Source organism: Neophocaena asiaeorientalis, unplaced genomic scaffold, assembly GCF_003031525.2.
Source record: "Neophocaena asiaeorientalis asiaeorientalis breed wild unplaced genomic scaffold, Neophocaena_asiaeorientalis_V1.1 scaffold140, whole genome shotgun sequence".
NCBI classification, from domain to species: Eukaryota; Metazoa; Chordata; class Mammalia; order Artiodactyla; family Phocoenidae; genus Neophocaena; species Neophocaena asiaeorientalis.
In genome coordinates, this window is record NW_020173729.1 from 990,731 (window position 1) to 1,016,670 (window position 25,940).

The following is a 25,940-nucleotide window of genomic DNA, read 5'->3' on the forward strand; positions in this document are numbered from 1 at the left end:
TCCTCTCTCCCTCGCGCCTTCCTTCCTCTTTTTAACTCGGTGTCCAGTTGCAGCGTCCCCCCTAGTTCTCCTCTATTCCAGTCACCCATGAGTGTCCGGGCTCTGCATGCCTTCCTCTCCCACAGCGGGCCTCCCACCATTCCTGACTTTGATCTTGTTTTATGCCCTGCTAGTGTTTCCAGTTTCTCTAGACGGTGCCCTTGTTAGTGTCCGCTGGCTTCCCCTGTAGCCTCATATGCAAAATATTTTAAATCTACTGTTCCCCAAGTCACTTGGCCCACCCTTTAAAGGATTTAAATACAGATCAAGCTTAACACAACTGCCCCTTTGCCCCATGTGCCTGGTACTCATCCTCACCCTCTGTTCGCTGTACTGTGAATAGTAAATTTCCATTCCTCGTGAGGTGACTTCATTTCTAGTGGAAACTCCTGCCCTGGGTTGTGGCAGAGCGAGTACATTCTTTGGCTATGGTCTGACCTGGCTTCGAATCCAGGTTTTAACACTTACCTCAGCAGGTAATTTAATCTTTTTGATCTTCATTTTCCTCTTCAGTAAAATGGGGAATAATGATACCCACCTTGCAGAGCAGATAGGGTTGCACTATGGACTGGATAAAAATGTGTGTCAGATGTCTGGCACGTGGTAGGTGAGCAAAAATGATAGCTACTATTGTTATTATAGCTTGGTTTCTCTTTAGCGAATTTGTTAATTTTTAGTGAATCTCATTATGTGTTATAAGGGGTCAAAGAACCAATGCATCCAAGGTCTTACTAGAAACAGATCCTATAGTGATGTAAAATTTTGAACATAAATATTTTTGCCAGTATTCTTGGCAATAGTAAATAAAATAATTAACAAAATAAAAATTTAGGACAAGAATTTAGATATCTCTTTGAAGTTCCTTGTGCTAGAAATCATTTGTCTTTCCCAGAGAACGGCTGTCTCCATTTATCCCAAATGGTTCCCAGAATCTGGAATTTTTTTTTTTCCCCCCTCTGAGGTCCAGCAACTTGAGTTAAGGGATGCTCTTTGTGGTTTAATCATTGCCACAAAAGTGCATAAAGAGTTTCTTAACAAAGACTTTGCCAGTTCATTTGGGGGTTTGTCATAGATTAAGAATGGCAGTGGTTTTCTGGTACCCTCAGAAATTGGCTTACTCTAGTTGCTTGCAGAAGGCAAGCTGCATTTTTGGGTTTCATACTCAGCATTCTAGAGTCACTTGGTCTGGAGTCTATTCTTCATCTACTGGTTTCTGGTGCTAATCCCCCAAGGAGAAGCACTGGACCACAAGGACAAATGGTAGGAAATTAAAACACAGACTCAAATTTTCTTCGAGTTCCCAAGGAAAACCAAGCACTTTGTTCCCTGCACGCAGAGGTAGTGAACTGGTCCAAGGTTCCATAGCAGATCAGTAGGAATTACAAGCTTGCTTTTTATCTCTTGGGCCAGCAAGGCTTCTGACCTCTGCCACACTTGGGGTGAGTTGTCCCTCCCCTCATGCCCACTAAGGAACAAATTTTGAGGACTCCTTTTCTTTAGGCAGAGCCCATCTCTTCTGAGGTGTTTGGAACTCCTGTATGGACAGGCATTCCACAAAGCCTGGGAACCTTGCATTGCCCTGGATGGAGGGATTAGAAAACGCAAACTATTCTCTCTGTAAAGTTTGTTCCTGCCGGTCCTTTTGGGGCAGGTTGGCTAGTACAGTCTCTTTCTTTTCAAATGGAAGAAGGCTCTGTGAGTAAGAGAAATGACTTGCCCAGAGCATCCGACAGTTGCCGTCAGCAGGACTGAATTTCCCCATCAAAACCTGGCACTTCTTGCTCCCTCGCTGAACCTGGCTGAGACTTGAGGGGCGTCCCGCTGAGCTCGCTGAGCAGTGGGCTCAGAGGCAGGTCTGCGGAGCTGACAAAGTTGGTTAGTCTGATGCAGAGGGAAAGAACTTGGCGGTGGGGTCCTCCGTCCCTCCCTCCCTCCCACCGGATCTTTCCTCTTAGGTGGCAGTTGCAGAGAGTCCTGGGGAGGAGGCCCAGGGAGGGCTCCTGACCTGACCTTGTAACCTGAGCTTCAGGAAGCTCCTGTCTCTGGAGGTGAGCTGCCTTGTAAAACAACAGCAGGCCTGTCTGCTTCTGAAGCAAGGTGCCTGGAGAGACAGCCTCCTGGGCTTTCCTGACTTTTGCCTGCTAAAGCCAGTGGAAGCTATGGACCCGGCATTAGCATATTGCTTTTTCTTCCCTCCCCTGAACCAGGCAAGGAGGCTCTGAAGCCAGCTGGGCTGTGTGTGTCCTTGCCATCTGCCAGGCCTCACTCCTCGGGCCAGAGCCTGGGCTTCGGCCAGGGCTTCCACAGCTCTGCCCAGCATCCAGCCCTGCGAGCCTCTTGGTGGCACTGCACAGGTGTCACACTGGGGTCCCGCTCCAGCCCTGTGGGGCAGGGTGGCTGGGAGAAGATGGGAAGAGGTGAGGCAGGGGTGGGGAAGGAGGAGTTCCTGAGTTTTCTCCTCTGCTGGGGTTCACTCACCACAGTCCCTTGGTTGCTTGCTCTGTTTTGTGTGTGTGTGTGTGTGTGTGTGTGTGTGTGTGTTTTGGGTTTCGTGGTTCCAGTGACTACAAGATGAATTGTGTGCAAGATCCAATTTTGGAGGCCGCTTACTAAGAAGAGCTTACATTTCTCTTCAGCCAGTTACGTTGTGTCAGAACATAAGGGACGATGATGTCTTGTGATACTGATACTTGTGATGATGAAGTAATTTAACACAATCTCTTTCTCTCTTTTTCATCTCCCTGAACTATAAAGAATAACTTTTTAGGGGGTTGTTTTCATATTTCATAAAGAATAGTGTTTGCGGGAGGTGGGTCAGGGTCTCTGTGTCAGTGCACCCTTATTGAACCACCCAGACTTTTCTCCTGGGCACTCCCTTGACGGTCGTTCAGTCTGTCGATCAGTCTGTCTGTCTCTCACATGTTCTCTCCTTCTCTTATTGCTTTTTCCAAGCTGCTGCTGCAGCTTTTTGTTTGATTCATTGCTCCTCAAAGCGTTCCGCTGGTTGGAAAACCCTTTGCCCGGTTAGTGGCTCATTGGGGCCACCCTTCTCTTCCACGGAGCACATTGATTCCAGGAATCCCTGCTGTCACTTGACCACAGAGTGGTGGTGAGAGGCGCCTGCTTTCTGGCGAGTTGCCGTCAGCGAAGGACCAGGGCCCCAAGGATGATCTCACGCAGGCGCCACTTCCTGAAAGGGGTGATCACGGAGCCAGGCCCATCTAAGGAACGTCAGCAGACCTTCTCAGCCAGCCTCTCTCTGTGCACAGAAAGCTCATTTGTAGGAAAGTTTCTGGGGTGTGGTAGCTCTATTATTTTGTTCACCAGGAAATGATACCAAGTTTCTCAGTTTTCTCCTTAATGAAGGGCAGAACCTTGGCCTGGAATAGGGATTGAGTCTCCCAGCATCCTGGAGGATGGGATGGGCGGGGCGGCGGGGGGGTGGGCAATTTGAAGAGCTTTCCTCTCACCCATGTGGCTTTCTGGGCCTGGGCGAGCTAGTGGGAATCCTACAAAATCAGCTGAGGCCTAAGTGATATAGCGAGTCCAGAGTTGGACCCTGTGGTGGAAGAAGAAAAAGCAGTATCCAATCAAGAGTCTGGAAAGTTTTGGCCCAATGATAAGTGCTAAAGTTTGCACTGGGGGAGATCCCAAGCTCTTCTGAGTCGTCAACCCTTCCCTCTCTCTCTTGCTGTTTTCCTAGAGCCTCTAGACACACCCAGGTTTCTCTCATTGGATAACCTGTCCTTTGGCCCTGCATCTCTGTCTGCCCACCCTCAAAACTACATACCCCCCCTCTATAAACATTTTGAAGGAATGCACTATGCTTATGATTTTGCTGTCATTTTTTCCAGTCCCCACTTTCCTGGACTCCCATCCCCATGGCTTTACAGAAACTGTTCTTACTGCGGTCACCAGTTGTGTACCCCAAGGAAGGAGTTCCCCGGGCCCATCCTCAGCTTCCGTTCTGGACACCTGTACTGTCTTTGGGGATAATCTTGCCCATTTTCGGTGTTTCTGCTGCTACCTGTTTATTGCTGATGATTCTAAAATAACTGCAGCCCAGACAATTTCCCTAGGACTTGAACACCCAGCCTCAGGTTACGTGTTTCCACTGGACGTCTCACAGGATGTCTGAGACTCCTACTGCAGGTGTTGCACAAGCCCTTTCCCCATTTGTTGTCTAAGTCTTATTTGTCCCATAACTACCACTGTGAGGGCCACTTGCTCGGAGAAGCCATCCCACGTTTCCCCAGGCTAGGTGAGGCTTCCCTGTCAACCTTTGCCTAGTACTCTGCACTTACCTCTGCAGCATTCTGCAATTTGTAAATTATAGATTAATTATTTGTAAGAATTCATTGGCTATTTGCCTCCTCTACTGGACTGAAAGCACCATGAGGCAGAAAGCCTCTCTATCTTGTTTCATTATCGCATATCCAATACCTAACACCATGGCTAACACAGAATAAGGGCTTGATACGTATTTCTTTCTTATTTATTTATTTTTTGGCTTATTTGTTTATTATTGGGTCTTTGTTGCTGCGTGCAGGCTTTCTCTAGTTGCGGTGAGCGGGGTCTACTCTTCGTTGTGGTGCGTGGGCTTCTCATTGCGGTGGCTTCTCTTGCTTTGTGGAGCACGGGCTCTAGGTGAGTGAGCTTCAGTAGTTGCAGCACGTGGGCTCAGTAGTTGTGGCACATGGGCTTAGTTGCTCTGCGGCATGTGGGATCTCCCCCGACCAGGGCTGGAACCCGTGTCCCCTGCATTGGCAGGCGGATTCTTAACCACTGCACCCCCAGGGAAGCCCCTTGATACGTATTTCTGACCCATTGAAATCTTCACTCCTTGCCCTAAACTTCCTCTTCCTCTTGTGATCACCCTCCTGCTTGATAGACCCACTCTCCACTTAGTCTTTCAAGGTGGAGGAGTCATTCTTGACTCTTTGCTTCTTCTAACTTGTGGTTTCCACTCACCCATCAATATCCTAAATAGCTTTGTAACCTGATCTCTCCTCAGCACCTTGACTACCAAAACCCTAGTTCTTGACCCAAGGCATCTCTTGTCTCAACTGCTGCAGTTAACATCCTAATCACTTTCCCTGCCTGTAATCTTGTCTCTGCCCCTTTAAATCGATCCCTCCATGCACCTACCAAAGGGATCTTTCTAGAAGGCAAATCTAGCCATTCCATCCACTTAGAACCCTTTATTGACTCCCCCGTTACTCAAGTTCCTTAGCATGGCAATAAAGGCCTACAGTGATCGGGCCCTTGTCTGTCTCTCATTCTTCACCAGGCTCCTGGCGGTTTCCCATCAACTCCAGGCTGTTTCTTACTGCCCTCAAGCATGGAGTATGTCTTCCTCTTTCTTGGAATGCCTTTGCCTGCCATGCATGACGCTTCTCCATCTCCCTCAACTGTACCTGGATAACTCCTGTTCCTCCTTAAGGATTCAGCTCTGATCCCTACCCACCCACCCTTGCAGAGGCCTCCTGTACGCTTCTACTGTGCTCCCATAAAGCCTTGGGTATTTCTCTCTCTCCACATTATATTAAGACCTAGCCTGTTTTTATGACTGTCTCACATACTCATCTGCCAGCTCCTGAGGGCAAAAACCAGGTATTAATCATCTTTGTAACCTCCATGCCTAGCAAATTGCCTGGCACATAGCATGCCTTTTAAAGAATGAATGAGCTCAGAACAATGGGATTGAGGAACAGACTACTACTGCTACGGTTAATAGGTAGTTTTTTACACTCTTTCTAGGCGCCAAGCATTGTTCTAGGTATTTTACGTATTTGAAGTCCTTCATCTTTACAACCACCTCATATAGTAGATAATGTTAGTATCCTCATTTTATAGCTGAAGAAACCAAAGCACAGAGAGGTTACGTTATTTTGTCCACGGTTACACAGCTAATAAGTGGCAGAGCTGGAATTTGAATTCCTGTAGTCTGCTCCAGAGCCCTGGCTCTTAAATCCTGTCCTTGTACTGCCTTTCCACTAGCAGAGATAACATCCATGGACTTTTTAAAACTATGCATCTAACTTGTTGTGTTGCTTGGTGAGTCTGATATGGGTCTCTATCCTTGGAGGGTAAAAAAGAATCCAAAAGGGGCTGACAGGGCAAGTAATGGGTCTCTATGAGCATTTCTTTGAGAAGTGGGAAGTAGTGTCAGGTTAATGAATAGTATGACAGGTAGGTAGACAGGAATCAGACCAGATTGGGCCAGCTTAGACCCACGTTTAGCACTTCTATCTCTCATGTCTCAAAGACCACCTTCGACATTCTGGTGCTCTGTCACCCTGTTGAGTGAGGTTCGGAACACATTAAACTCTGCATGGTCAGTACTGCAGAGCAGAGTCTGACAAGAGGAAAGGAAAGGAGGAGAGAGAGAAAGAATGATGGCATCATTGGGAAAGGAGTCATGGAGAGTAGGGAAAGCTGAGGTTCCCGTAAAATAAGTTCATTTGCTTCGCAGTTCACACAGACAGGCAACTTAAAGACTGAGAAGAAAATACGAATTGCTGGTGTTCTACCTGTTTGGCTTCCCCCCCAAACTGGAACCTACGTTTAGGGGAGGGGATGCAAGTGCCTTAGCCCAGGTGACAGTGCAGGTCTGGGCTTGTGAGCGGGCCCTGGGTGAGGGGCCTGCAACCTGACGGAGTTTGCCAATGTGTCTATTTTGGTTATTTGGGGGAAATTAAGGGAAAAGTGGGCCTTTTTAAAAGCAAAACTGAGGTGGAATCAATTAGTTCTAAAATCCTGCTGGAAAGTTCCAAGGTGGGATTGGAAAGAAATCATCCACAGGTAAATGTGGCCAGGGTCTGGGGCGGCCTTTATCTTGTCACACATCCTTTGCCCTGCCCTCTTCACAGGTGAGAAAGCAGGAGTCGGCAAACTTTTTCTGTAAATGGCAAAATTTTTCTGTAAACATTTTTTACTTTGGGGGCCACATAAGTCTCTGTCGCATACTTTTGTTTGTTTTACAATCCTTTAAAAATGTACAATCTACTCGGTTCATGCGCTGTACAAAAACAGGCTGAGGCTGTCGTTGGATTTCTCCTGTCTAGCGCGTAACTCAGCTGTAGCTTCAGGCTCTGCCACGGGCAGAGTGAGTGCCCCAGAGATCCCAGGATATGCTAAATAAACTTTGTCTTTGAGTAATGAGCCCTCATGGCAGGAGACAGGTTAATACTCTACACCAGGGGTCTGCAAACTCCACACCGTGGGTCCAATCTAGAACTCAGTTAGGGGTTTCTGGTTATTGGTGAAGGTGTGCAGGAGGGTGTTGACCACAAAGCCCCTCTTCCAGGACCCCTGATGACAAGGGCAACAGAGGTGAGTTTTGGTTAAGGAAAAGGGCAAATGTCTGACTCTACTCTGAGGGTGACTTCGTACTAGGAATGGCCCTCATCTTAATGACTATGATGGGAATCCCTGACATTGGAGCTGGAGAAGGATCTGAAATGAGGAAGGTTCCATTCAGTAGCCAACAATGCAAAATGTTCTGCTCTTAGAGAGGAGATGCACAAATACTGCTCTGTCAAGATTGAGTTAGGTTTAAGTGTCCAAGTTTTAATAAAATGGGGCCCCAAATTCCAATTATATTGTTGCCATTGTCCTTATCTTTTTTCAAGGGACTAAGGTAATTTAAATGTTGCTGTGACACTCATTCGTCACTTATAGAGTAGATTTTTAGAATTATTGAGAATGAAGAGAGTAACAGGGCTAACCCACCTTTTGCCTAATCCCCCACTCAATGGATGGGGTAACTTTGGTTTCTGTAGTTTTCTTTTTCATGTCAATCTTTGGGTCCATGGCCAACTTATTTGAAGCCGGTAAGAGATATGTATTTGGAATTCAGATTTCTTTTTTATTTTTCTCCTTCTTCCCCTTCCTCTTGCCCTTCCCCTTCCCCTCTCCTTCTCCTCCTCTTTGTTCTTCTTTTTTTTTTTTTACGAGCTATAACCAAGGACTCAATCATGTGGGAAGAAGTATGGTAGAGCCCTTAAGAGCATGGGTTTAGAATTAACCTGGAATTCAGAATTTAGATTTAGAAACATTATACCGTGTGTGGGGTGGCATCCTATAATTGAGCATGTTATTTTGGCAGCAAAACTTATATTTACATGAAAGCAGATAAATAAAGAATATAAATTAGCTGACTTCAGGGCAGATTTTGCCATCAGATGAATGACGAAATTCTTTCTGCTTTCAGAGCTTTTGGAATTTCAGAATTGTTGTGGATGAGGGATTATGATGCGTGTGATGTCTCTTAAGTAAGACTGGAAGCTTTGGGAGTGCAGGGGGTGTGTCCTGGCATGGTGCATGTACATGGTAGGTACTCATTAAAAGTCAGTTGATTTTCTTATTACCATAAGCGTAATGATGTAAGTCAAGAGTGTTATGCTGCTGTTAAACAACCAGCCCTTATTTATTTTTCTAATTTCAAAATGTATTTTCAAAAATGTTGGAATTCCCCTATAAGCTGTAACTAAACTGAAAGCTGCCCTGGGGGATCACAGATTGAAAAGTAGTAAAGTAAAAGCAGTTGGACTCTGTGTGTTGGTGGGTGAGTTGGTGATAGATTGGCTAATTTGTGGAGGTGTCTTGCAGTTTCGTAATTCAGTAACTATAATATGCACAAGAATCGACTTATTAATAGCATTGATGAAAACTGAATATCAGAGAAGGCTTATTGGGCTGTGGCCTTAACTACTTATCTAAACCATGAACTGAAAATGACTGTGATGTACTAACAATACTGAAAAGTTTTCAACAACAGGAGAGGAGCAATGAGGTCGCACGCTCAGAACATCTGGCCAGCTCTTCACACAGGGCTGAGTCTCGTTGGGGAGCTCCTAGTGAGAGAAAAATGGGGGGGGCATTGGAGTGGGTATTAATGAGAGCAAAGAAAATGAATGTGATTTTTAAGGCTCTTCAATTAAAGGTGGAAGGGATTTAGATCATGATATTAGAAAGCAAGCAGAGTGAGAGTGACTTTTCTTTGAATGTGTGTCTATAATCAGATTTCTGTCTCTGTATTGAAGGTAAAATAGGAACCATCATTCGGTTGTTATTTTTTTTAAAGGTAGATTTAAATGGTAGTAAAAGAATTAAAGCAAAGCATAAAACTTATAAATGTGATGGTTGTGAAGCATTAGAAGAGATCATCAAAAAGCATCGTGAAAAAAAAAAAAAAAAAGCATCGTGGATGCCTCTATTCTCAGAGCATATTTAAGGGTGGCCTTACTATCTTGATCAGGATCAGTAGATGAGAGGGATGACAGCACTTTACAGGGAAAGGCGTGTGTGGTCACCTGGTCAGAAATTAGGGAGGAAGTGGAGGTGTAGGTTTATGTGGAGCGCCTCCTTTTGTCTCACCCACTGACAGGGTGGTGTTGAGGGAAATGGGCAGCTTCTTTTCTTTTTTTTCACTTTTTTATAATTGAAGTGTAGTTGATTTACAATGTTGTGTTAGTTTCTGGTGTACAGAGTGATTCAATTATACATATATATATATATTCTTTTTTATATTTTTTCCATTATGTTTTATTAAGGATACTGAATATAGTTCTCTGTGCTATACAGTAAGACCTTGTTGTTTATCTATTCTATATATAGTAGTTTGTATTTGCTAATCCCAAACTCCTGATTTGTCCCTCCCCCACCCCCTTTCCCCTTTGATAACCATAAGTTTGTTTTCTATGTCAGTGAGTCTGTTTCTGTTTCGTAGATTAGTTCATTTGTATCATATTTTAGATACCACGTGTAAGTGATATCACATGGTATTTGTCTTTGTCTGACTTACTTCACTTAGTGTGATAATCTCTAGGTCTATCCATGTTGCTGCAAATGGCATTATTTCATTCTTTTTTATGGCTGAGTAATATTCCATTGTATGTATATACCACGTCTTCTTTATCCATTCATCTGTCGATGGACATTTAGGTTGTTTCCATGTCTTGGCTATTGTAAATAGTGCAAAGCAGCTTCTTTTCAAGAGTTGGTCTGTGCTGGCCAACACAGCGGCAAACGGTGGATGCCTTGTTATGCATGATCTCCACGGTGAATTTCAAGCGGTTCTAGACTCTGGCTGGAAAAGGAAGGGAATATACTGGTAAGCATTTCCCAACAGCTGGCGCGGTGTCGCATGGTCGTAAATGCTCTCTCTTCAGACTCTGAGTCCTGCGTGCTGTTTTAACTTAGGAGTCCAGCGGTTCCTCCCAGTCCAGGATTTACACTTCTGAGTCGATGTTCTGATTCAAAGCCAGTGTGGCTTGAAGGAGCCAAGCCGCTCTGTCAAGGTAACTGAAGGGTAGATGAATAGGCTTTTCCCTCTCATCCACCCATCCCCCAATGCCCACTGGACCCAGCTTGGAAAAGTCTCCCTAGATGCCCACATGAGGGTCGTCTTAGCCTGAGCTCTGGTCTGTACTTGGAAGAGAGCTGTCTGCAGATATGTTCTGCCCATTCTCCTTCATCTGGATAGACCACACCTTCTTATGTGGCCAGGATTTTGGTCTTTGATGTTTTTTGGGAGAAGACCGGCAGCCATGTTGGGTTCTCTGAACAGGTCTGTTGAATCATTGTTTTCTAGTGAAATTCTATTTCAGTTTCCTGGGGCTCTAAGGACTAAATGCCTATCCAAAAAGTAACTAGGCTTGATGCTGCAAAGCTTGCGGGAAACAGGGGAAATCACACCTTGAGGTGATTCTACACATAGACAAGTGGCTTTTATGGCTGTTAAGACATATGGCGAAGAGGAGCTGCTGATGGATGATGCGCTCCTGGTAGCTGAATGGCCTGCTGCAGACCACCCTGGATCTTGATAGCCATGCTTTCGACGAGTGCTTCTACACACACACATACACGCACTTCCTCTGCCCAGAGGCTGTGGCCAGAGCTCCTGATGTCCTCTTTCACCTTATCAACAAAACTTGAGCAGATTGGAATTTGATTGTTGAGATGACTTCTTTCTTGCTGTCAGCCATCAAGAATGTGAAGGATCAGTGAGACAAAGGCCTTTTCCGACAGATATTTAGACCCAATTTAAACATACAGTTCTATCATCTCCTTGTCATTGTCTTATTGTAAGGAGATCATCAGTTCCTTGAAGGCAGGAGACACCGTCTTTCTTTCCCCACAGTAAGCTGTCATGAGCCTTGCAGGTGCTCAATAAATATTAATTGAATTAATCAGCTGCCACAACACAGGTGCACACATTTATCTCCTTTGTGCTTTCATTCTGCTACAAATACAACGTGTGCATTCAGCAACCCTAGGAGCATGGGTTCCCCCCAGCCCTGTATCTGCACGGGTTTTCTGCCGCTGGGCATCATCTAGACCCCTGTAGCCAAACATGTTCTACAAAGCGTGAGGCCCTGCCAGTCCTTTTACACACAGCTCGAGTAATACATACACCAGCTTTGAGGGTCTTTACAACTCCCCCTTTTCTCTCCCACCCCCAATGTTTCCTGACCCTTCAAAGGGTTTTAAGGAGAATGAGGTCCACCCCCTACTCCACTTCTGGGACTGAGTTTTTAATTACTGTGTAGGCTTTTGTTCTGTTGTTGCGATCAGGCTTCTCAGTGTAGGGAGAAGGGAATTCCAGTCATCCTGATGCATTATAATCAAATTACTTACCACAAGTCAGGAGTAACAGTTCTCTGCTTTCATTTTGATCACAGCAGGTGATACAGGAACGAAGCATCTCACATTTCACTAGGTGCTTTAGGCTGTGGCTGCAACAGTGCTTTCCGGTGGTGGTTTCTTTTAAGAACCATGCAGCTAGTAAACATTTTATCTCAACTCCATGATCTACCAACTTTATGCATAAAATGCAGTCTGTATTTAAAAAAAATCAGTACTGGCCCCAAATACCTGACCACGAAATATACTTAACAAATAACAAGTACACATTGAAAACCAAAATGATAAACTTTAAAAAGAGTCAAAAATAATTTGACTCAGAAATGAAGGGAGTAGATGAGGCTGTCGCTGAGTCATTATTTCCCAATGTTGGAGACACACGTGGGACCCCCTGACCCCTGAGAAGTGATATTTTCATATTGTCAAAGGCTGTTACCTCTTGGCAAGTCTGATGCTGGATGATCCTGCTGTCTGGTGAAACCAGTCACAAAAGGAACAGAGGACAACCTTCTCATCTCTAGAATCCTATAGTTTGGTAAAACTTTCAGTCTGAGAGCACAACACAATGCTCAGAAAATATTTGTGGAACAAATGAATTATTCAGAGAGCTGCAAGTTTTGTTCTTCTCATTTCCTAGTTGATGGGGAAGAGGAGAGTGGCAGGTATTTTGTAATAGGTTGGCAGTTTCCAAAGACACATGGCCACTTGTGCCCTGTAGTGGGTGTCTGTTCTGTATTTGCGAGCTTTATGCACGTGTTCACAATATATGTACCAACAGGTATACAGAGTTATTGATGTTTGGCAGGCTAAACAGCTACTTCTGTTCAAAGGCAAACGCTTGTCATGTGGATATTTTCTGATAAGGATGCCCACATGCAGTGGGTGTAGCAAGCTGTGTAGGCGCGAAGAGAGATAAGTCAGGAGAGCAGGCCAGTTCTGCAAAGCCCAGATAATGGGCCGAGGCTTAGAGGAGTTCATTTTATAAAAGCAGCCCTGGGCTGGTTCGGATACGGACTACTTTGGATCTTTCGTTTTCCAGTAGTTTTGCATGTCTGTCCGTCCCTCTGTCTCTCTCTTGAACAAGGGAGTATAATATGTAGAGAGAACAATAGCTCAAGGACTCTGGACTTCTGGGTCTCATTTCTGGTGGGGTTAGTGACCTGAAATGCTCAGGCCTTTAGAAACAGCAGCGTCCTCGCCATCTCTACAGTGGCATGCTGTGGTCACAAAGGAAACAGGAGCCAGACGGATTTCTAAACACCAAGGGAAGTCTTAGAGCAGGTGGGATCCCTGGAATGTGGTTTGAATGTATTTTGGTAATGTTTGTATATTTTGGGTAGAAATGGGATGCAGCATCTGGGAGGAGAATAGTAAACCTGACTTATACACATAGGAAGTGTTTATGGGGAGCCCTAGCATCATCTTCACGTTTCTTTTCAACTGAAGCCCTGCTAAGTGTTCATATGGATTACTGGACTGTTAACACAGTTAAAACTTACCATTAGCAGCAATTCATCCAAAAGTTATGCTGTCAGACCAGGTGTAGGTTGGACTTCGCTCCTTGCTTCTCACGGTAGTGTGACCGGGGGACATTCCTAAACTTCTGTAAGCTTCACTTTCTTCCTTTATAAGATGGAGAAAGTGAAAAGCACTCACAGCTCATTTCATTATCAGTACACTCCTGTGTATGCCAGGCACTTAGTATATGCGTCCCGTGTGCTGAGTCCTCGCTGAATACGCTTGTCCTATTTTTGTTATTGTTGCTGTTCTGTGATGATATTCTACAGACGTTTGTTATTGGAGATGCACATTTCTATTGTGTGTTGGGACCTGTTCCCTTCACGTGAGTAGCCAGAGGTCTGGCTGCCTGAAGTGCCGGGAAAGGGTGTGGATGGGAATAGGTGTGGACAGTTCACAACTGAGGGCATTCATTCACTGGTAATCAAGGGTAACTGTAAAAATAAAGGAAGTTCGGGTCTTCTAGCCCATAATTTTTACACGGGGACTCCTGCTAAGCAGCTCTTGGGAGGCACAGCTGTCACACATGCGTGTGAGGACGGTCTACTCAGCTTAGGGGCACCATTCTGAGGATGGATAGACTGCTACTGTTGGCTCTCCACTGCAACCTGTTTCGTTGGATTTTCTAAAGGCCTGGAGTACAGCACTTTTATAATTAAAAACAATCTACTAAAACATATTAGGTTGGCTACAAGGAAATACATCCAATTAAGAGTGGTCCCGTCTAGGCTGTTCTGGTTTAGTAAGCTGGTTGCTGGTGGTAGTAGAATGGTTCAGGCCAAGGCACAGGAGCTGATGCTAAGAGAGGAAGGTTAATGTTCATGCTCCCCAAGCCTGCTGACTGACCTGGGGTGGGGAAGCTGCCAAGGTGAGGCAGGCATCGTTCCCCTCTATGCAAACCCACTCTTCTCTCAGAGCTCAGCTCTTCGGGCTGGTTTGACAGCTGATGGCCTTTATCCAGAGAAGGCAGCTTGCGCAAGCCAGAAACCTGTACTAACTCTCAACAGAGTGTCACTCCCATCCCTTTTTCTAGCATGAGAAGTAGGGATTGTGATGGAATGAGGGCATTGTGATGGGGCCATGACCAAGTAGAAATGAGAAAGTAAGGAAGTTACTGCTGGGTTTGTTGTGAAGAATTGTGGCAAATATTCAAGCACTAATTTTATTTTCCCCCAGTGGACTAAAGACATCTTTCTCCTTTCATTGGAGGGAAAGAGGGGGTGTCACATGACAGATCTTGAGTGGTGACAGCATGGCTGCTCTGCATCCTTCCCGTAGCATCTCTTCTATAGATGAGTCTCTGACAGCATGGGAGATGGCTGCTTCCTCATGTCTGCTCCTGGCACCATAAAAACCTCAAGAAGTGCAAAAGTATAGACAGCTTGTTTTTTTTTTTTTTTTTGCGGTACGCGGACCTCTCACTGTTGTGGCCTCTCCCATTGCAGAGCACAGGCTCCGGACGCGCAGGCTCAGCGACCATGGCTCACGGGCCCAGCCGCTCCACGGCATGTGGGATCTTCCCGGACCGGGGCACGAACCCATGTCCCCTGCACCAGCAGGTGGACCCTCAACCACTGCGCCACCAGGGAAGCCCTAGACAGCTTGTTTTAATCAGAAATCTGTCATCCAACATTTAGAGGACAGATTCCCAAAAAGGGAGAGATGGCCAATCCCTGAGTAGATGCTGTGTAAACACTGGATAACATTTCTGATGATTAAAGAAACCCTCAACTTCTGCATATCCCCAGCTTTTAAGTGCCATAAACAGAGGAGGGGGGAAGAATAGTTGCTGTTTTATTACTGGAGAAACTGAGGTACAAAGAGGGGCAACAGTTCATTCTTCTGAGTTGTGGGAGCAGCCACAGACCTGGTGCAATATTTAGTGGCCCACACGTATTCAGGGCTGCACTCCGTGCCAGGCATTCTGTGAAGGACTCTTAAATACATCATCTTATCTGATCCAAACATCAGTGCTGTGAGGTGATGACTGGTTCTTTTTGTATATATCATATCACACGATACAGATACTTTATTTTTTTAATTTATTTATTTTTGGCTGCATTGGATCTTTGTTGCTGCATGCGGGCTTTCTGTAGTTGCAGCGAGCGGGGGCTACTCTTCATTGCGGTGCACAGCCTTCTCATTGTGGTGGCTTCTCTTGTTGCGGAGCATGGGCTCTAGGTGCGTGGGCTTCAGTAGTTGTGGCTCGCGGGCTCTAGAGCGCAGGCTCAGTAGTTGTGGCGCATGGGCTTAGTCGCTCTGCAGCACGTGGGATCGTCCTGGACCAGGGATTGAACCTGTGTCCCCTGCATTGGCAGGCGGATTCTTAACACGGGGCCACCAGGGAAGCCCCGGTGATGACTATTAACTCCACCTTATATATAGATGAAGAAACGGAGGCTTAAAGAGTTTAAAGAAATGGCCCAAGGCCACACAGCTAGTGAGTGGCTAAGGCCAGAGTCACCCCGGGGCTGTCTAACTCCAGATGCCCCCAACCACTGCGTGGCACTGCCTGGTTCATGTCCCCAGGTCAAAGTCGCCTTAGTCTACTATTTCTGGCACTAAATCTCTGGTTCTCTCTGGAAGCCTTTGCTGAATGGTCGAGTATTGCTACCATGTACTTGAGAATGTCGAGGCATGGCAAGCTTTCTGGAGTTGCCTGCAGACTGTTTTAGCGATGATCACTCACTTCTCCACACTCTTCAGATGACCTACCGTGGCTTACGTGTCCACCACCCTGGCCACACACACACGCCTCCCTGGGAACGGCAGGCACTTGGCACCTCTGGCTGCCCTGGCCCCGGCCAAGCTATTTGGTGTCAGGCCTCTTTAAGAGAGGAATGTGGTAGCAGTTCCTTTGCAAGCAGCTCAGTCTGATTACAGGGTGAGGCTCTGACATGCTGTCCAGTTCTGGGTAGCCCATTTCCAGTGCTCAGAACCCGGGGTACCGTGGCCTCGGGTGCTTTCAGGTGATAACATTTGCTGCACTCTTTAATAGATAGGCAGAGAGTGTTATCAAACTGTGGCACCTTGGAAAACCTGCAGAAACCCTCCTCTGGTTCCACACATTGGGGTTTCCCTTCTTCTGAAAATAGATGTGTGTTGTGTTAAAGAGGGACCCTAAAAATAGAGTGTGGCTTCAGTGAAGAGCTGGGGGGTTAAACACAGACATTTCCCTTCTGACAATGCACTAGCAGGTGGACCCTCAACCACTGCGCCACCAGGGAAGCCCTAGACAGCTTGTTTTAATCAGAAATCTGTCATCCAACATTTAGAGGACAGATTCCCAAAAAGGGAGAGATGGCCAATCCCTGAGTAGATGCTGTGTAAACACTGGATAACATTTCTGATGATTAAAGAAACCCTCAACTTCTGCATATCCCCAGCTTTTAAGTGCCATAAACAGAGGAGGGGGGAAGAATAGTTGCTGTTTTATTACTGGAGAAACTGAGGTACAAAGAGGGGCAACAGTTCATTCTTCTGAGTTGTGGGAGCAGCCACAGACCTGGTGCAATATTTAGTGGCCCACACGTATTCAGGGCTGCACTCCGTGCCAGGCATTCTGTGAAGGACTCTTAAATACATCATCTTATCTGATCCAAACATCAGTGCTGTGAGGTGATGACTGGTTCTTTTTGTATATATCATATCACACGATACAGATACTTTATTTTTTTAATTTATTTATTTTTGGCTGCATTGGATCTTTGTTGCTGCATGCGGGCTTTCTGTAGTTGCAGCGAGCGGGGGCTACTCTTCATTGCGGTGCACAGCCTTCTCATTGTGGTGGCTTCTCTTGTTGCGGAGCATGGGCTCTAGGTGCGTGGGCTTCAGTAGTTGTGGCTCGCGGGCTCTAGAGCGCAGGCTCAGTAGTTGTGGCGCATGGGCTTAGTCGCTGTGCAGCACGTGGGATCGTCCCGGACCAGGGATTGAACCTGTGTCCCCTGCATTGGCAGGCGGATTCTTAACACGGGGCCACCAGGGAAGCCCCGGTGATGACTATTAACTCCACCTTATATATAGATGAAGAAACGGAGGCTTAAAGAGTTTAAAGAAATGGCCCAAGGCCACACAGCTAGTGAGTGGCTAAGGCCAGAGTCACCCCGGGGCTGTCTAACTCCAGATGCCCCCAACCACTGCGTGGCACTGCCTGGTTCATGTCCCCAGGTCAAAGTCGCCTTAGTCTACTATTTCTGGCACTAAATCTCTGGTTCTCTCTGGAAGCCTTTGCTGAATGGTCGAGTATTGCTACCATGTACTTGAGAATGTCGAGGCATGGCAAGCTTTCTGGAGTTGCCTGCAGACTGTTTTAGCGATGATCACTCACTTCTCCACACTCTTCAGATGACCTACCGTGGCTTACGTGTCCACCACCCTGGCCACACACACACGCCTCCCTGGGAACGGCAGGCACTTGGCACCTCTAGCTGCCCTGGCCCCGGCCAAGCTATTTGGTGTCAGGCCTCTTTAAGAGAGGAATGTGGTAGCAGTTCCTTTGCAAGCAGCTCAGTCTGATTACAGGGTGAGGCTCTGACATGCTGTCCAGTTCTGGGTAGCCCATTTCCAGTGCTCAGAACCCGGGGTACCGTGGCCTCGGGTGCTTTCAGGTGATAACATTTGCTGCACTCTTTAATAGATAGGCAGAGAGTGTTATCAAACTGTGGCACCTTGGAAAACCTGCAGAAACCCTCCTCTGGTTCCACACATTGGGGTTTCCCTTCTTCTGAAAATAGATGTGTGTTGTGTTAAAGAGGGACCCTAAAAATAGAGTGTGGCTTCAGTGAAGAGCTGGGGGGTTAAACACAGACATTTCCCTTCTGACACTGCCACTTGTTTGTCCTGGGAAAGTTACCCCACCTTGCTTTCCTATCCTCTCGGTGTCTGCGACGACTCTGGGGGAAAAGGTGCTTGGAGATCCTCAGAGGAAATGTGGGTCTGATGCCTGCTAGAGACCCAGTGTATTTGTGTTCTGCAATCTCAGGGTTGGATTAACTGTGACCTTAAAGGGCCTCTTGGCCTCCCAATGTAGATCATCTTTCTTTCCTGTTGCCTTTCTTGATGTTCTTGTTGCCTGGTGTTGAGCTGAATGTGGACGCATCTGTCCCAGATGATTTAAAAACTGTTTATAGGCACCCTGCTCCTTTGATCTCTCATTCCTCCCTGCATAGGGCTCAGGTCAGGCAGGGCTGTGATCACAGTGGTTAAGGGCAGGGGCTCTGAGCCTGACTACCTGAGGTTGAATCCTGACTCCATCACTTACTGGCCAATGGATGGGGCAAATCACCGAACTCTCTAAGCCTCAGTGTCCTCACCTTTAAAATGGGGATAATAAGAGCTATACACAAACGGACGGGGCTTCCCTGGTGACACAGTGGTTGAGAGTCCGCCTGCTGATGCAGGGGACACGGGTTCTTGCCCTGGTCCGGGAAGATCCCACATGCCGCAGAGCGGCTGGGCCCGTGAGCCATGGCCGCTGAGCCTGCGGGTCTGGAGCCTGTGCTCCACAACGGGAGAGGCCACAACAGTGAAAGGCCCGCGTACCGCCAAAAAAAAAAAAAAACAACGGACCTAAGTAAACTTAAAATCTTTTGCACAGCAAAAGAAACCATTGACAAAACAAAAAGGCAACCTACTGAATGGGAGAAAATTTTGCAAGTGACATGACTGGTAAGGGATTAATATCCAACATATATAAACAGCTCATACAACTCAACATACAAAAAGCAAACAACTCAATTAAAAATTGGGCAGAAGACCTGAATAGACATTTTTCCAAAGAGGACATGCAGATGGCCAACAGGCACATGAAAAGATGCTCAACGTTGCTAATCATCAGGGAAATGCAAATCAAAACCACAGTGAGATATCACCTCACACCTGTCAGAATGGCCATCATCAATAAACACAAGTAACAAATGTTGGTGAGGATGTGGAAAAAAGGGAACCCTCCTACACTGTTGCTGGGAGTGTAAATTGGTACAGCCACTGTGGAAAACAGTATAGATGTTTCTCAAAAAACTAAAAATATGACCCAGCAGTTCCACTCCTGGGTATATATCCAAAAGAAATAAAAACACTAATTTGAAAAGATACATGTACCCCAATGTTCATAGCAGCATTATTTACAGTTGCCAAAATGTAGGCAACCTAGGTGTCCATCAACAGGTGAATGGGTAAAGAAGATGTGGTGTGTCTACACAATAGACTACTACTCAGCCATAAAAAATGAATGGAATTTTGCCATTTGCAACAACATGGATGACCTTGGAGGGTATTGTGCTAAGTGAAATAAGTCAGACAGAGGATGACAAATACTGTATGATATCACAGTTGCCAAAATCTAGGCAACCTAGGTGTCCATCAACAGGTGAATGGGTAAAGAAGATGTGGTGTGTCTACACAATAGACTACTACTCAGCCATAAAAAATGAATGGAATTTTGCCATTTGCAACAACATGGATGACCTTGGAGGGTATTGTGCTAAGTGAAATAAGTCAGACAGAGGATGACAAATACTGTATGATATCACTTATATGTGGAATCTTAAAAATACAGCAAACTAGTGAATATAACAAAAAAGAAACAGAGATGAGAGCAAACCTAGTGGTTACCAGTGGGGAGAGGGAAGGGGGAGGGGCAATATAGGGGTAGGGAAGTGAGAGGTACAAACTATTAGTTATAAAATAAACTACAAGGATATATTGTACAACACGGGGAATATAGCCAATATTTTATAATAACTATAAATGGAGTATAACCTTTAAAGACTGTGAATCACTATGTTGTATACCTGTAACTTATATAATATTGTATACCAACTATGCTTCAATCAGAAAAAGGAGTGGCTGCCTCAAAGGGTTGTTCTGAGGATTTCATGTGATGGTGTTTATAAGGTGCAGTGTGCCATAAATTCTCAGTAAATATTTTTGATGATAACTGCTTAATAGCTGGAGAAATTTACTCCCTAGTATCCAGATGAGAAAACTAGAACTCAGAAAGGAGAAAGAAGTTTCTCCAGTTTTGCCAATGAGAAATGTTTGAATAACCTGCATGACTGTAAGATCCTTGAGGACAGGGACCATCTCATTATGAATACATATATAGTATCCATTCAGGAAATATTTGGTTAAATTAATTTCTGCTCATAATGGCACTGTCTCATTATTTTTTTAAGTTAGCAGTGAACAAAAAGGATTGAGATAGCAGCAGCAAAATGTAGAAGCCATTTACATCTCCGTGGTATTGTTTCTTCCCCAGAGAAATGTGATCGCTAGCCTAGTGGTTGGCATGTAGACAGGCTCCAGAGCAAGGAGCTCAATGTGTGCCAGATAAACTCTCACACGTGTGAAGGAATGACGGATAAGAGGCTCAGCCAGATAAGGCATGTGAACAGGTGTCCTCCTTCAGGTCACAAGAAAGCTTCTTGGAACAGCTTCAGAGTTCTTTGGGGGAGCTGATCCCCTCCAAGAGTAATTTGCCCTATAAGGTCTGGGGTCGCGTCTTAAATAATTTCAGGGTTACGTATATGACCATGCATTCGAAGCAGTCCATATTATCCTTGTAACTTTCAAGGCTTTTGGGTTTTTTAGTATTTATAAAAGATACTTTGAGACTTTTAAACCTTGAGTTTAAATGAATGCCACAGAAAGTCTCCCCTCTGCTGGCTCTCATTCCACATGCAGGAAAGACTCAAATAAGCATTTTAGCCTTGTAGGGTGTTCTCAGGGGCCAGAACGGCTAGAAGTAACCCATTCTCTTGGAGAGATCCGAAGGTGGAAATGGCACCATTAGCAGTCACTCTCGATATCATGAGAAGGAAGAGCTTTTCTTCTAGATGGGTGTACCATCTGGGAACAGAGAGTGAACCGAACTCTCAGAAGACCTGAGTTTAAACCTTAGCTTTGCCACCCAAGTGTTGGGCAAGGAACTTGATCTCAAAGTCTTAGTTTGTTTAACTGAAACGGCGATTAATAGTATCTCCCCAACTCCTACCCTGTCTCCCAGGTTGTTAGAAGGATCAAAGATAAATTATGTGAGAAAACTTTCTGATAAACACTGTTTACCTGGACAATAAAATCACCACTTCCTGTCAACAGCACCCAACTCAAATGGCATCTCTTCCGTGAAGCCTTCCCTGGTTTCTCCAACATTCAGTATTCTCTCCTGTTTCTGAATTCCTGTGATATTTTATTTATGTCTCTCTCTTCACACTTACCTAATTCTATCTTGTTGTATCATTACTTATATCCACGTCTTAGGCAACCTGAGGGCAGAATCTCCTCCATTATAGTACCTTGCTGGAGAAAACCCTCTCATTATTTTAAAATAAATTGTAATAATTATTCTATATCACTATTGTGAAAGCAGTTCATAACAATGCACCTGTACATAGTAGATACTCAATAAGTATTTGTTTTTAGTCTTTTTATTTATGTTTATGTTTTTAGTTTCAGTATTTTGTTTTTAAATTTATTGAGGAATAATTTACATACAGTAAAATTTACACTTTTCAGTGTACGTTATTATAGGTGTTGACAAATACACACAGTGGTATAACCACCACCACAATCACCCTCCAAAATTCCCTCATGCCCCTTTGTTGTCAGCCCCTTTCTTCAACACTAACCATTGTCAATCACGGGTTTGTTTTCTGTCCTTATAGGTTTGCCTTTTCCAAAACTTCATGTAAACTGAATCATACACTATGCAACTTTTTGTGTAAAGCTTCTTTCACTTAGCATAATGCGTTTGTGATTCATTCATGTTGTGTCTAATTTATCAGTTCTTTTTTTCATCACTGAGTAATATTCCATTGCATGGAGGTACCACAGTTGGTTTATCCATTCACCAGTTAATAAACAGGTTGTTTCTAATTTGGGGTCATTATGGGTAAAGCTGCTATACACATTTACATTTTGTGTGAACCTAAGTTTTTAGTTCTCTAGGGTAAAGATACCCAGGAGTAGGATTGCTGGGTCATATGGTAAACGCATGTTTAATTTTGTAAGAAACTGCCGAATTCTTTTCCAGAGTGGCTGTACTATTTTGCATTCCCACCAGCAATGTTTGAGAGTTCTAGTTGCTCTGCATCCTGACCAGCACTTGTCAGTTTTTTTAAAAGCCATTCTAATAGGCACGTAGTGATATCTTATTGTAGTTTTAATTTGCATTTCCCTAATGATGAATGAAATTGAGCTCTTCATGTGCTTATTTGCCATCTGCATATCTTTTGATGAAACATCTGTATAAAATTTTTGCTCGGGCTTCCCTGGTGGTGCAGTGGTTAAGAATCCGCCTGCCAATGCAGGGGACACGGGTTCAAGCCCTGGTCCAGGAAGATCCCACATGCCGCAGAGCAACTAAGCCCGTGCACCACAACTACTGAGCCTGCACTCTAGAGCCTGCGAGCCACAACTACTGAGCCCCTGTGCCACAACTACTGAAGCCCACGTGCCTAGAGCCTGTGCTCTGCAACAAGAGAAGCCACCACAATGAGAAGCCCACACACTGCAACGAAGAGTAGCCCCCGCTCACTGCAACTAGAGAAAGCCCGCACACAGCAACAAAGACCCAACACAGCCAAAGATAAATAAATAAATTTATTTAAAAAAAAAAAAAAGCTTTTGCTCATTTTTAATTGAGGCTTTTTTAAATTAATGAGTTTTTTCCTTTTTTAAAAAATTAATGCGTTTTGAGGGTTCTTTATATATTCTAGATATAAGTCCTTTATCAGACAAGTGTTTTACAAGTATTTTCTCCCAGTCTGTAGCTTGTATTTTAAATATCTTTCAAAGAGCAGACATTTTTATTTTTGGTGGTCAGATTAATCAATTTTTTCTTTTATAATACTCAATCTTCTATGGATCATACTTTTGGTGCTGTATCTAAAATATTTTGCTTAACCCAACTTTACAAAGATTTTCTTCTGTTTTTTTTCCTAGAAGTTTCAGGTTTTACATTTAGGTCTATAATCCATTTTAGCTTAAATTCTGTATGTGGTGTAAGGTATAGGTAGAGGTTCACTTTATTTTTCATTTGATGTCTAGTTGTGCAGTACCCATTTGTTGAAAAAACCTACCCTTTCTCTGTTACATTGTTTTTGCATCTTTGACAATAATTGTTTGACTATATATATATATGTCAGTCTATTTCTGGACTTTAGTCCATTGATCTGTGTGTCTGTCCTTTTGCCATACTATGCTATCATGATGGCTGTAGCTTTGTGGTTAAGTCTTGAAATCAGGTAATGTGAATCCTCCAGTTTTGTTCTTTTTACAAAATGGTTTTGCTATTCTATTTTCTTTGTATTTCAATAGAAAATTTAGAATCAACTTGTTGATTTCTAAAAAAAAAAAAAAAAAGCCCTGTGGGTATTTTGAGTGGCATTGCACTGAATTTGTAGATCAGTTTCAGGAAAATTGACATCTTAATAATATTGAATCTTCCATTCCATGGGCATGGTATATCTCTCCATTTATTAGACTTTCAAATTCTTTCATCAGTGTTTTGTAGTTTTCAGCCTACTGATCTTGCACATATTTTGTTCTATTTACATCTAAATGTTTCATGAGTTTTGCGGGGGGGTGCTTTGTTTAATAAAAAATTGTTGAATTAATGAATAAACAGTGCCAACCTACTTGTGAATGCTTGTCTTGATTCTGTAGTCAAGATACAGGGTACTAGAATAATGTTGGAAAATTCATCAAAGTCCTTGGTTATGGTCAGGCCAGCAGTGAGGCTAAGAGGTCTGAGTGTAACTCTAGAAGGCAGGAAATAGGGCCTCATTCTGCACCCTTCTTGCCACATTCTTTAACTTTGGACAGTTCCTTCTCCCACCCAGGGTTTACCTCCTAGCACAGGTTGCACATAAGTTAAGGCTATACTTTTCAGGGGCTCTCTAGGCAAAGTTGGCTTTCCCTGTAGGTGCCATACACAGTTCCCTCCCTCACACAATTTGAACATGCTGACTAACCTGTCTGACCAACCATTTCTCACCTATTTGTCTGGTTTGGGTCCTACACTGTCTCTTTCGTATCCGTCCTTTGAATAAGGTGATCTATTTCTGTAAGGGGCTTATTAAGATGTGTTCCCTGGGAGAGATACTCTGCCCCTTGGGAAAGTAGATACATCCGTTTCAGCCAATTAACATATACTAAAATCGAGTCCCTGCAATGTGCAGAGACCTCTGAGGTGAAAATGGCATCCTTCCCTTTGAGGAGTTGACTATGATAGGGAATTAGGTTGTCAAAGTCAATTTTGTTTTGAAGTAAGGATGGAAGTAGGTCTGAAGGAGGAGTCCCACTTGGGTCATTCAACTCAGTGGAGGAACCTGGCGTCAAGGGAGGTTGAGAGAGCTTGGATGCTTGAGGCAGGGGTGAAAGGGAAAGACATTTGCAGAAGGGGCAATGGGGTAATGACAGTAGACTCCTTCTACTGTGTGCTTTCCTTTTTGCTGTGAGAGTGTGTGTACTGAGCAGACCCACAAACTTGATACTAAGAAATACTGCATTTTCTTTGTAAATAACTATACCTTGGGGTTATAGGGTACTCTATGGTTTATACATCATTTTCATATAACTTCCTATAATCTGTACACAGCTTTATGTGGTAAGTGGTGGGTGTGTTGATTTCGGTATCCTAACTGCTCTAATAAGGAACTGTCAAATAAATTTTATTTCTGGCTCACATCATAGATGAGTCAATGGGTATAAATTGAGGGGGAGACTTTGTTCCCCACAGTCATCCAGGAAATCAGGTTCCTCTCATCTTGGCCCTTTAGGTCCTAGGAGTTTAGGGGAAAGAATGAGGAATTATGGGGAAGATTTTTATGGCTAAGGCCTCGAAGTGGTGTCCCTTGTGCTCATTCAATCACACAGCCACACCTAACCAGAGGGGTGACTGGAAGATGCCTGCAAGCTGCGTGTAAAAAGAGTAGAATTCGGACATTGGTAGGCCCTATCCTGTGCCGTGGAAGCACAGGGTATTTCCCTCATTTTACAGGTGGAGAAACTGAGGTACAGAGTGGTTGAGTGACTTATAGAAGAGCACATGACTACTAAGTTAAGTACAGGAGTTAGGATTTCAACCCAGGCCTGCTGTTTTGATAGAACAGGGACAATAATACTAATAGCAGTAATAACAGGAATAATATCTAATAGTTTGTGAGTATAGGTGTGTGTTAAACGGGGCAATGTATATAACGCTCTTAGTAAATTCCAGGTTCCCTTCCTAGCCTTGGGCTTTGCTCACAGTTGTGTAAAGAGCCAAGTCTTTTTCCTGAGGACCGTGGGCGGCAGAGTGACTGCATGAGCCAGCAGCTGGTGCGTCCCCATCAGCAGAGTCCAGGGAAGGAGGCTGAAATGGATTCTAGTGGCCGAGGGGTGCTCTCTGAGCAGACTGGGAGGTTGTGCACAGGCAGACCGGCTCTGCCAAACCTGGAAAGGCTGCATTTGCCTTTGCTGCGAGACTGGAGCCTTGCAGGCAGCTTCCTGTATGTGTCCAGAGGACAGCCCCACTGCGCCGGGCTCATGCCCTGGCCAAAGGTGGGAAAATCCTCCAGCCAGCGCCCGTCCCCTCAGGAGTCCTTGTGGGGCCTGAGCAACTTTTTTTTTTTTTTTTTTTTTTTTTTTGGGGCAGGGGCACTTTTTTTTTTTTTTTTTTTTTTTTTGCGGTATGCGGCCTCTCACTGCCGTGGCCTCTCCCGTTGCGGAGCACAGGCTCCGGACGCGCAGGC

General features: G+C 44.7%; 1 protein-coding gene across 3 annotated transcripts in view; it reads left to right on the forward strand.

Moving 5' to 3' along the window:
• Positions 1 to 25,940, forward strand: part of SPTB (spectrin beta, erythrocytic) — a 123,812-nt gene that overhangs the window by 20,012 nt on the left and 77,860 nt on the right. The window contains exon 1 of one of the 3 annotated variants that reach the window (XM_024750825.1): positions 2,037 to 2,087. The exons of the other annotated variants lie outside the window; for them this stretch is intronic. The gene's annotated coding sequence lies outside the window, so the exon portion shown is untranslated. Of the gene's footprint in view, positions 1 to 2,036; positions 2,088 to 25,940 lie in introns of those variants that run through there. 3 annotated transcript variants of the gene reach the window in all.